This window comes from Malus domestica, chromosome 09 (genome assembly GCF_042453785.1).
Source record: "Malus domestica chromosome 09, GDT2T_hap1".
NCBI classification, from domain to species: Eukaryota; Viridiplantae; Streptophyta; class Magnoliopsida; order Rosales; family Rosaceae; genus Malus; species Malus domestica.
This window is the reverse complement of record NC_091669.1, coordinates 3,836,151-3,849,311: the sequence shown is the minus strand read 5'-3', so window position 1 is coordinate 3,849,311 and position 13,161 is coordinate 3,836,151. Positions and strand designations below refer to the sequence as shown.

The 13,161-nt window shown below is 35.4% G+C and overlaps 2 long non-coding RNA genes across 3 annotated transcripts; both read left to right on the top strand.

Annotated features, from left to right (window-relative positions):
* The first annotated feature begins 336 nt into the window (after positions 1–336).
* On the top strand, positions 337–1,940 carry LOC114826911 (uncharacterized). Of its 2 annotated transcripts, XR_011570981.1 has the most exons (4): positions 337–641; positions 1,034–1,108; positions 1,203–1,302; positions 1,410–1,940. It is a non-coding gene; the product is annotated as an uncharacterized lncRNA (long non-coding RNA). The 2 variants fall into 2 exon arrangements; XR_011570980.1 differs by lacking the exon at positions 1,034–1,108 and having other exon boundaries at positions 340–641.
* Positions 1,941–8,691: 6,751 nt separating this feature from the next.
* On the top strand, positions 8,692–11,269 carry LOC103442387 (uncharacterized). Its single transcript, XR_003775936.2, has 3 exons — positions 8,692–8,831; positions 9,319–9,430; positions 10,443–11,269. It is a non-coding gene; the product is annotated as an uncharacterized lncRNA (long non-coding RNA).
* Positions 11,270–13,161: the final 1,892 nt, after the last annotated feature.

Below are 13,161 nucleotides of genomic sequence, written 5' to 3'. Positions count from 1 at the left end.
AATTCAATTCCACAAAAGCCTATCTATTCATATATCTACATATTTCTCCCCTCTCCTGAACCCAAAATTAAAAAATCCGAAAACAAAAAATTTTGAAAAATTCAATTATCCATAGCCAAAAAATCCTCATATTTCGGTTGGGAATTGGGATCTGTTTGCCAAATGTTGGGTAATTCCCGAACCGATATATATAAAATATATATTCTTATAATTATATATATTAGAATAAGATATATATAAAATATATATTCTTATAATTATATATATTAGAATAAATTGTAAGCGTTGGATTCGGTTGAGATTAAATCTCAACCGTTGGGTAAAAGACCTCACTCTCTCTTTATCTCTTAAAGAGTCTGCACTCTCTCTCTCGCGCTCAGACCTCTCGAATGGTTTCTGCACTCTCTCCTCTCCTCCTCCGCTCTGTCAACAGATTCAACACCTCTCTAATCTCTCGAATCGTCCCTGCACTCTCTACTCTCCTCCTCCTCCTCCTCCCTCTGCCGACAGACTCAACACGTTGGCCGTCGAGTCATCGACCACCACACTTCTATGAGTCCTCCATATTCCAGATCCAGACTTCCACGGTTTCCCTCCATCTCCTACCACAACCCCTAAATCGAAGCTTCTCTGATCTGAAGGTACCAAGATTCATGAAATTATTGTACCTTGATTTGGATTCTGAAATTGAGGATTAGGGTTTTAAACTTTCAATTTGGGGATTTAGAATTAAAATTAGGATTTCTGTTTTGAAAATCCCCTAATTCCAAGTACCGCTTGATTTCTTTTTATTTGGTTTCAATTTTTTTGCTTTTGCATTTGGATCGAGGGCTTTCTTCGATCTTTGTATTGTTGACTCTCTGATTTTTTAGGGGCTGTATGCAAATTTGGGATTTGCTTTCTTATTTGTTATTAGTTAATGTTAGACTGCTATTTCTAGTTTACTAAAATTATTTTGGTAAGTATTTTAAAATTATGTTTCTACATGTTAGAGGGTTAATTTTAAGATCTGCATCCACTGTGCAAATTGCAGAAGGCCTTTTTTTTTTGGACTTGATTGTCTGCCCATCCATTTTGGTGCTCATCTCGTTTTTTTTTTTAAGCCACGGTAATATTTTATATTACTATTTATTTTTGTTTTATTATTTTTATAAAAGTAATATAAAATATTAACGTGATTTAACCGTGATCATATAAAACAGGAGGACAGAAAGCAGAAAATCCGAGTCTTTTACACTCAGAGTCAGAGTCGGTCGGCGTGCGTGAATGAAACAGTATTAGAGAAGAATGGATGCAATAAAAGTAAACAACTCTAAATTCCCAACCAAGTGTCTTCGTCCTTCCTTTCAATTCTCATTTAAACTCTAAATTTGTGTGGTTTGTTATCCAATTTAATTATCGTACTCAAGCATCCCCGTTGCGGCCGTTCAACCTCCCCATCAGCTCCTTCAATTTGTCACGGACATAAAGAACAGCGTCAGTAGACAGAGTTTTTAGGGTTTGGTAGGACTTGGTCACAATTATCACAAAATATACGACCCAACATGCAAGAGTAAACCATCCGAATGCTGGAACGAGGAGGAGCACCAGTAGAACCAACGCAAGAGTTCCACACAAGAGGCTGATGTTGTTCATCAATTCATACATGTTTGTACTGTTGGAAGCTGGGAGAATCTTGACAGTCGCTAATGCCGCCGTGTAAGCGAATAAATCAATAATCAACATCACAACGGTGTTGTGGTTTGTGACAAATGGTGACGGCAAATTTCCGGTCGCGTAAATCACCTGGAGCAGGACTCCTAGCATTGTGAGGAGAAAGAATATACATTTGTGTACTGCTGGTAGAGATTTGTACTGACCACCCTCCTCCATAGTGCTGCTGTATTATAAACAACACAAAATTAATGAATGGGAAAATGATCTCTGTAGAGTTACTGTAATGATAACGGGAGTTCCTAATTTTCAATTCTTCCATATTAGTTAATGACACTGACATGCGTCATCAACCGAACTCATTTGCTAGCTAACTAAGAACATGAGCTTATCAAAGACCCCGTTTCATAAACATATTGTTTCTTCACTCTTTTTTATTCTTCATTTCCTCTATTTACTGCACACAAATATTAAAATGAAAAAAAAACAATCAAACGGGCACTAATTTAGTTCCACAAAATACTATCTAATCAAGTTGAAATGTCAAAACATCCCACAATCAAAGATCTTATGCTTGTATGTGGTCCAATATCCTAGTGAATAAGGCGTTGGGTTTTTCACTCATGCATACCGGATTTGAAACTCTCTCCTCCCCTAAATTATTGTAACAATTTCGAATTCTTCCCGTCTTCTTAATAATAATAAAATTTGAAAAAAAAATGATTTTAGGCTTATTTTGCCTTGAATTTACTTGCACTCACTCAAAATTAACAAGTTCAAAACAGAATGAAGAAAGAGCTTTCCACAAAACTAAAATGAAAAGGGGAAAAAGAGCTTTCCACAAAATGAAAAGGGAAAAAAGAGCTTTCCACAAAACTATCAACATATACGAGGACAGAATAACAACATATATATATATATATATATATATATATATGCATACATGGCGAAGTATATGAAAAACTATTTAAACTTGGTAAAAATTATTTTGGTAAATATTTTGAAATTACGTTTCTGTTAGAGGGTCAATGTTAATGTTTGCATCTATTATGCAAATTGCAGAATGCGCTTTTTTCTTGTACTACGAGTAGTATAAAGAGAGAGAATTGATCAGAAGGCATGTTACAGAATATCTGGAAACCAAATTCATAGGTTAACAAGAATGTTTACTGTTTCCCTTGTGCTTTACAATCAGCTTCTGACGAAACAGTAGATGCAACATTCTTCATATGAGTAGACTTTCACCGAACTGGGAGTCCGGCGATGTGCGTGAATGAAAAAGTTTCAGAGAAGAATGGATTCAAAAAATTAAACAACCAAAAGATGATAACTAGAGAAAACATACTAACCCAGCTGGCATTTGCGAAGTTCCGACGTGCATAACGGGGATGTGGGTTCTTTGCATGTGCTGAGTGTCTTGCGGGAAGAGGAACGCGGCGGTGGCCGCGAGAGAATTTCAGGAATGATACTAAAAAGTTGCGTATGGGGTGAGTAGCTGCTTACTATAAAGTTTTTTTGGGTGGACGAACTGGTAATGACTTCGGGGTGGATTGGGGGGTTACTTAAATAGGGGAACACAAAAAAGGAGGGTGAACGCTACAAATGGTGGAAGTTGACATGGACACAAAAAGGAGGGTGGACACAAGACTCAAAAAGGAGGGGGAACACTGAAAAGGTCGGGGGGATGAGGATATGGAATCTGGGACATTGAGACTTATGAGTACGTAGGGCCCATTTCGCCCTTCTTGGCACCTTCCACGTAGAATTTCCAACGATTTCGGAAGTCTGAACACGAAAAAAAATTATTTTTGCTGTGCTGTGAAATTAAGTAACTGTGAAATAAAATAGTAGAGTGTTTAATAATTTTTTTGTAAAAATGCTTTTGGAAAAAAAACAATATTATAATGTTTAGTAAATTTTTATGTAAAATATTTGTGACTATGTGAAATAAACAAAAATTGTATAATACTAGATGTGTCATTAATTTAATTTTCTTAACAAATAAAGGTGAATTACTAAATATACTTTATTTTTAAAAGAAAAATATTTATAAACTTTATCTTAAACATATAATTCAACGTTTAACAATAAATCATAATCCAACATTTATGCTGCTTCATGTTTTCAGTTTTTTTTTTTTCAAAACTCATTTTTGCTGTTTCACGTTTTCAATTTTTTTTCATCAAAAACTGTAAAAATAAACTATTTTTAAGTGTTGACCAAACATCTTTTTTAACTTAGTTTTTTTTTATATTCACTTTTTATAAAAGCACCGCAATACCAAATCAGTACTTAGTATTGGTGCTAGACAGAAGTAGACTTACTAATCCAATACACTGGCCCACCTATGAACAATGAGAGGCACGTGGTGGACGATGCAGCAAACAAACCTCTACATAATGATTTGGACTTCCATTCAACGGCTGCATGCATGGTGGTAATTGTTGCCACCGAAGTCGATACAAATTCTAATATGCATCAGATAAAGATTAAAGCCGTGAGGCATCTTAAACTTAACTATTCTTATCAATACCTACAACTTACTCGCTCTTTCAAAAAAATTAAGCTATCCCATTTTGGTTTTGGGATTGGGAATCTTTGGTGTCCTAATAAATATTTTAATGCAGCACGATCTGTGTAAATTATAATCTTAGCCCCAACCAAGTAGGATCGAAACTTTTTCAATGCAAAAACAATTGCCAATAATTCATTTTTAGTGGTTGCATAATTCAACTGCGCACCATTATGTCCTACTAGCATAGTAGATAACCTGGGGGATTTGATCTTTTCTCTGTCCAAGAACAGTCCCAATTGCATAATTAGAAGTATCACACATCAGTAAGCCCCAATTAAGTGCGGTAATGATAGGTGAAGTTAAAAGTGTCTTTAACCTATTAAATGCCTATAAACAATCTGCATCAAAGCATCTCTAATTAATTTTTTATTCGTTTTTTTTTAATGTTTTTTTTGTTTTTTTTTCCTTTTATGAACTAGGTATACTTATCTATTTTTTATATAAAACATTTATCATACTTATCTGAAAATAATAACTATGCACATTGTTTGACAACTATAATACCTATAATTTGTAAGTGGTGTTTTGTATTAGTTGTTTAATTGATATAGAATTAGCGTAATATGCTTTTTATCTATTTTGTTTCTATTGTACAATTACGTAATGTACGTAACAATACTATAAGAAACAGTGCTTAAATCATTCTTCAAATATTCTGGGTACAACGGATAGTCCTTCTTCGAATATTTCCGGTTAGTCTTTCTTCGAATATTTCGGTTACTCCAAATCCTCCTTCGAGTATTCCAAATAGTTATGAATGATATTAATATTGTCTATTATGTACAAAGATTTGGTTGTCTATATTTTTATGAACCTTTTAAGCTTTTAAATTTCGCCTCTCCTGCCGAAAATTCCTAACTTCGCCACTACTTATCAAGATTCAAGAATGCGTATCATATATGTCTTGATACTTTCATCACAATTTATAATATCATACATTGTTTCTCCATTAATCACGAAAATTTTAGTGTTCTTTTCAATTGATTGAATTGAACTGGTAATTGGGCATTGAGTAGTGTAAATATTATAGTGTTAACCTTCTAAAATTCTTCTAGGCTTCTACCAAGGCCATCTTTTTCTTCTTCTAAAATTCATAGCCACTGACCAAATGTATTTATACTTATAAGGTTAATTCATTCAATTAGTAATTGTTTTCTTATTCTTATCGAAAGCTTACTTATCATAACCTCAATATTATAAAATTATGATTTCACCACTGCGGGTCGATATATAAAATGCATCCTTACATAACTCACAGGTGGGCAGATATTGCTAGTCCTCGACTTGACCTTCTCGGCTTCTCATCATTAATTCTAAACTCAGCTCTCTACAACTCTCCAAAAAGACCACAACCGCATATAAGGCTTAGCCTTTTACTCTCTCATAATTCACACTAACCTTCATGCACGAGCTTACACGCGTGCAAGTGTTTTCTGAATTACAGTTTGCTACGCACGACTTACACGTTTGAAATGTATTTATATGCGTAAATTGACAAAAGAAAAGTTAAATATTTGAAGTAAATGAATAATCTTAGATCATGCTAGAAGAAACCCCTCATAAACCAATTAAAGTAGTTGAATCTACATAATAAAATCGATCTCTATTGAATTTACATTAAGAATAGAGAAAATAATATTTAAGAAACAATTGATTGAATCACATTATTGCTAGCCTATTGTGAGGTTAAGCTCACCCTCATCCCTCTTAGTGTAGATAATATCGTTTGTTAAAAAAAAAAATCATTTGACAACTAATTTAATCACATTATTATCCGTGTGCGAAAGATTTTTTTTTATAACCGGCATTACACGTCTCTTAAGATGTTTTGAACATGTTTAAAAATAGAGAAAATAATATTTAATGAATAACTGATTGAATCACATTATTGCTAGCCTATTGTGATGTACTAATTATTTAATAAAAATGTACTAAAAAATTAATTATTAAAAAACATTGTTAAAATGATGAAAATACCCTTGCCATATTTGATGCATTATTTTGGGTTGCTTTTGAAGTTTTTTATTTGAGAGGCATTTGAATCCAACTATTTTTGGTGAATCTTGTGACACCAAAAAATACTGTTCATTGGGCCATTGGCTAATTAAAGCAGCTAAATCCACATAATAAATTCAGTCTCTATTGAATTTATATTAAGAATAGAGAAAATAATATTTAAGAAATAACTGATTGAATCACATTATTGATAACTCATTGTGAGGCTAAGCCCATCCATTCCCCCTTAGTGTAGATAATATCGTTTGTTAAAAAAAACAATCATTTGACAACTAATTTAATCACATTATTATCCGCATGCGAAATACCATTTTTATAACCGGCATTACACTTCTCTTAAGATATTTTGGACGTGTTTAAAAATAGAGAGAATAATTTTTAATGAACAACTGATTGAATCGCATTATTGTTAGCCTATTGTGAGATATTAATTATTAAAAAAAAAGCTATACAAAAAAATTAATTATTAAAAAGACATTGTTAAAATGGTGAAAATACCCCATTCACATTTGATGCATTATTTTGGGTTGCTTTTGAAGTTTTTTGTTTGAGGGAAATTTCTGTCCAATTTTTTTTGTGACACCAAAAAAATATTGTTCATTGAGCCCTTAGCTTTATATATACTAGTCGTCATGCACACGCTCACGTGTATACATGAGACATTTTTTTAATCACGGCGTGCTACGCTCGACTTACATGTTTTAAATATATTTATATGAGTAAATTGACAAAAGGAAAGTCAAATATTTGAAGTAAATAAATAATCTTAGATAATGCTAGAAGAAACCCCTTGTGACAGCCCGTCCCGAAACATTAATTATTTTGTCCTCGTTAATGTGGAATGACGATTTTACCCTAAGTGTTGGGTCGTAATTGGATATTTGGTCTAAGGAAAATGAAGTGAGTTAAAAGAAATGGACCAATCATTTTAAGTCCTAATTATTTGGATTCAATTAGGACTTAGATTTTCTTTGTTTTTGGTTGGTGACCCAAGCTGGACCACACACATACCCATACTAATCACGTTGACTCCCTCTCTCCTCCCTCTCGAACTTTTCCATTCGTCCGTACACTCATACGGTCATCTCCTCAATTCTCATAATCTCTCATGGATCGAGTTGTTTAAGACCACCATCGTACTCCTCGTGACTTCACAAGCTGAGTGGTACCTTTGGGACGACGAACGCTTCACGGGAACGCGAGATACCCGAGCTCCGGTAAGTTGCACTATTATGCTTTTGTGATCGTGATAATTTCACTGAGATTTAAGGTTTAAGGGAGTCTTAAAACAGCTTTGCAGAAGCCTTAGAACAATTTTGAAAGGTTTTGGACGTTAGAAAGTCCAAGTTCTTGGAGTTTCAGAGGTGGCCGGAGTATCAAAGTTTTCCCGGCGAGATCATGTGTAGAGTTTCGGTGTTTACACCAATATGGGTGTTTCCAACGCCACCACGTTCTCCTTGTTATCTGCCGATTCCGACAGTGTCGCTCGTGGATTTCCACAAGCTTCATACTGGTAGTTGGCTTCTCTCGTGGTGTTGCCAATTATCCCTTGTTAGCAAATCAAGGTTGGGGGTGGCATTTGCAGAGGTGATTCAGCGGTGATCAGGGAATTGGTCCAACTGTTGGTGGAGATTGCAATGGAAGCTTATGGTGGCTGTTATGTTTGTTTTTGTGTCTTACTGTTGTTGGGCTCTCTTGTTTTAGGCCATTTTTTTGTTTGTTTATAATTGTAAGTTGGACTTTAGGTTGGTTTGTTAGTTTGTGTTTGGTGTTTGTTATTGTGTCTTAATGTTTAATAAAAAGGAAAACTAACGAAAAGTAAAAAAAAAAAAAACTTTAGTTTTAATGAAAAATGACAAATAAAGGTGCAGTGAATAATATCAGAAAAAGGTAAAAATGTGGTTTTTCGTTAAAAGTGAATAATACCAGAAGTGTTTCGTTAAAACTCTTAATAAAATTTCCCTTTTACCAAAAAAAATGAAAATGAAGAGTAATATCTGGTCGGAATTCTACAGTCGATACCGCAAACCAGTAAAACTCCCAGGCCCGGCCCAAGCCCACAATGTCATTGCCGCAATTTATAAAACTCCCAGGCCCAAAACGAAATTCAACACACAGTCACCACGATTATCACAAAAAAAATCAGGCCAAAAAATGACCCCGTTTTGGTGCTGGTTTTAAAAAATGGAGTTTTAACGAAAAGTTCTCTGTACTATTTATTTTAACAAAAAATCATATTTTTACACTAAAAAGTCAATCATGGTACTATTTACTTTACCCTTTATTTTGTCATTCTCGTTAAAACTCAAAGTTTTTAAACCATTTTCATTAGTTTTCTTTATGAAAAATTGAAAAATTCGCTTTAGTTGGACGACGTCGTTTCGTTGAGTTAAAATATATATATATATATATATATATATATATATATAAAACCAAAATCCAGCCTCCAGACATACTCGATACAAAAAGGCCAGAAGCTTCTTCTGGCATTGGCCATTGGAAGCAGCGGCCATTAGCTGGCCACCGCCGCCAGCCAAGCGCCGTCGCCCCCCACACGCGAAGACGTATCTGATGAATGAATCCCCAGGTTTTTAATAAACTTCCTCCATCCATTTCGTACTGCTTTTTGGTAATCTTTATACACACACCATATGTTTGATTAAATGTCTTAAAGAAGTATCTGACGAATCAGTCCTCGGGGCAGTGTGAACTATGTTGCTGTTGATATTGAGGTAACAAACGAGGAAGGTGAGGGTAATAGACATGAAGGGAAGAGATTAGTATTGGAGGATAATTCACGGGGAAAGCTATTAGTTTTTGACTTGGTTGTTGGTGGAGCCTTTTATTGTTGGGACATGTACAAATTTGTTTGTGTTTTGATAGTCCATTAGTTTTTTGGTAACAAAGATTATATTTAAGAGGAAGCTGATGTCCACTAGCTAATTATTGTTGCTGATGAATTCTCTATCAAATGGGTTTCCAAATTATAAGTTTATCAATTATATCTATTGGTTTGTAATTGTGGATCAGAGTATATGAAAAGGATTTGATTGTTTAAACCTGTAAATTTATAGGTGAGGGAGCTATGCATCACCAAAATCGAGCCATTGGAGGTGCTGGAGTAGGGATAGGGGAGAGAGAGGGAAGTGCAGGTGCGAAGAGTTGGGCTTGGAAGGTCTTTAGTTGGTTAGTCTTATCTATCGTCGTTTATATATATTTTTTTTTGTTGTTGAGTGGCGACTTTGCTGATCTTAGCAAATTCGATACTAGAAAATCAGTTAAGGCACTATACCTAATGTCTCAAACAATGACCGGTGTGGGGTACGGTGAGGTCGTCCCCAAAACTGGGCGGTCAGGGGTGTTAGTATCCTTTCTGATTTTCTTCGTCCGTTGGATTCGGTGCTACTCAGGAGGTGGTGTTTTTGTTTTTATCGGTGAGGGTTTCCTCAGACGATTTAGGAAGATTGTAAACTTTTTTAGTGTGAGTGAGGACCGTTTTAGGGTAGTGATGGCAGTAGCAGCACCTGCTCTGTGTGTGGGAGTAGGCTGTATTGGGTTTCACTTGTTGGGGAAGAAGAGCTGGGAGAATACTATGTATTAGTCGGTTGTTTCTGTAACCACTGTAGGCTATGGTGAAGATACGGTGGAGACAGCAGGCTCTAGGGTTTTTACAAGCATTTGGATGTGCCTTTCCACAGTTATTTTTCTTAAATGTCAGACATACCTTGTTGTTAGAATTATGAGAGTGTTTAGAAGAAATTGGGTAGTAACTAAAAATGACGGATAGGTTCTTTAAAACATGAGAACTTTGAATAAACTTTATAAAATGTAATGACAATCAACAATGCAGACATTAGGCATTTGGATTTCTTTTTTAGTTAACAAGAATTATATTACTGATATATAGCTAGTATATAGCTACTTAATTCTTAAGGGAAACTAGCAGAAACATTCATTAAAACAGTGGTTGGACTGAGAAGCAAATCATCGAAAAAGAGTCGGTCTTTCTAAAGATGAATTCTAGAGACAGATTCCTGACGTGCACATGAAAATAATCAAACTTGTAAGGAGGTATGATTGAACAATTATGGAATCCGAATTACCTATGGAAATAAACACGAAATAAGATAACTAGACCCTTACCAGCTTTGAGAGCATCTGTTGACCATACTTTTTGGAATTCATTCTTTGAATGCAGATCATGAACTCTTCCATCCTTCCTGGCTTGTGGGTTTTCAGGGAATTTCTTTGCAAAAGGCCACACCCCTTTGTTTGCATTTGCAGATAAAACCTGCCTTTCTATCTCCTCTTTGGAGCTCAGGTGATTGCCAGACATAACGACAGAAGTTGAAGCAGACACTTTGTCCATCTGAATAGGTTCATTCAGATTGGTCAAACCATTGCTTCTTACCAAATGCAAATCAGAGCTCGACACATTATTGTTACAGCCAGATTTGTCTGTTCCCAACCCCAAACCTCCATCTGGTTCGTCTTCGTCACTGAGGCATTCCTCGGCTGGAAGTTCAAGATTGAACAATTTTCTTCGAGGCTTCTTCTCTCTGGAATCCAAAGATTCATGGTCCTTCATCCCTACTCTACTTTGGCTGGGGACACCGCTATTTTGCAGGGTTTTTCCAATAGCATCACAAGGAGATTGGCTGATACAAGTACTCAATGTAGATCGTCTACCATAACTGGAATCCACCAAGGGCAAATTAGAAAGATGCCAACTCTTTGTATAGCCTCCAGTTGGAAAGCCGGATGATGAGAAAGTTGATTGTGATACCCCTGTTGCTTTTTTATGTTTGAGCAGCTCTTTGCTTCTCATCTCGTTCATCAGGTCCTCTTGCCTTTCGTAAAGATGGTGGAGTTCATTGAGCTGAATAAAAAATCACAGACAAAGGCAAAGACGTTTTGCTATTAGCTAATGAATTTGAGCACTCAAAGTCCGACACTTTCTTACCAATATAAAGCCGTGGTTGTTCAATCTTCCTTAATACTATAACGCTATTATCATATTTACAATTTAGAACTCAACATATATAGGTTCTAGAATACGCACCTGATGCTTGAATATTGACTCATGCTTCAGTATAGTTTGCCTCAATTTTTCCTTGTGCCATCCGTGAAATCCATCAGTAACTGGCCTTGTCAAGAATACTTCGTATTGTTGCCCATTCTTCAAGTTTCTGTTATCGTGGAGTAGGGACCAGCTCCCATGGCTGACAGCGCTGCTTATATTCGGTATGGAATAATATCCCGGGAAATGCATCTTCGACTGCACTTCAGCTCCCGTTCCTGCAATTAACCAGAGAAGCATAGGCAAGATTCAACTTAGATACGGTGACAATTCAACTTAGCCTCAGTACTGTCAAAACAATGAGCAGAATCACATCATCAGGTTCCACACTGAAACTCGACGCAACTAATTGACTAAGAAAGCATAAATCTTTGCTCAGCAGATAGAGAAATCAGCAATAACCCACAAAATGGTCACGGTTTTAAGACATAGTTTTGGGAATATCATTACATTTTTAGTGCTAATCATTGTTCATAGCTCCACATTACCACATCTTGAACCCAACGTTGCTTTCCTGTCCATGATCCATCCAAGATTCCCGTTAAAGAAACGCTGCTTAAGTTTCTCATGAAAGAATTTACTATCTTAAGCGACCATTCTAAATTTTAATTATCTGTTCATCTTATGGATTAAGAAATAAACACAGTCCAAAATCTAAGCCTAGATTCAAAAACAGCAGAACCAGAAACACACACACACGCATATAATTATATATAGTCAATTATACATCAAAATTCACAGCCGCAATACAAAACAGCAGCAACAAGTAGGTACAAAAATATTTATATTCGGAAAGTACGAAAAAGTACGAAAAAGGATGGAGACAACATGGGACTCGTGAAAGATGTGACCATTTTATAATTATATTAATTTTCGTATTTTCAACATTTTCTAGATTCTCTCATCTTCCGTGCTTTTTGGGTACAAAAATATTTATATTCGGAAAGTACTAAAAAGGATAGAGACAACTGGGTTCACTGAAGCAACAAACAACCTAGCAGACAGTTTCCAAAGTGGCTGACTCCACTTACAATCATTCCAAAGTGGAGTCCACGCGAGTGATGTCGTTCCGCCACGTATCCAACCGTGACGTTTGGTGTCTGAGGTGGTCGTGGGTCTTTTCCACGTGCGTTGAAAGGAGTTTAAGGCTTACCAAATATGAGAGAGAAAATTGAAAAGTATAGCCATTTTGTATTAAATTTTTATTTGAAATTTTGCAAACAAATTAGAAATTTTATTGCTTTTTTGGATTTTGCTTTTGTTTGTTTTGCTCAAATCTGATTGGTCAACTCAAAGACTCAAAACTCGAGTCTCTCGCGGAAAAGGATCCTCTGTGGATCCATCATGTGAGGATTCTACAGATCCTCACATCTCAACCGTTCATCGTATATCGTTACATCATAAATCAATTGACTTTTATTATTTTAAATTAAACACAAATACTATTTGATAAAAAATGGTCGCATAATATACAATGGACGACTGAGATGGAAGGATTCCTAGAATCCTCGCATAATGGAACTGAAGGGGATCCTTTTCCCAATCTTTTTTGGGAAAATTAATTTGTTTTAATTCTTGATATTCAAATATATTTTTATTTTACCACTTAGTACTACAGTGTACTGATATTTTTCCTCACTTGTAAGTGAGAGATGTCATAGGTTTGATTTTCGTCAAAGACAAATTTGAATAATATGATTTTAGCCAATTGTGAGACTAATCTCACCTCCCCTCCTTTTATTGCGTGTTTACGTACCCGTAATCGGAATCAAAACAAGGAATTGAATTCCGATTACGGAGTATTCAAGCGTTTACTAATTTTGGAGGAATCAAAATA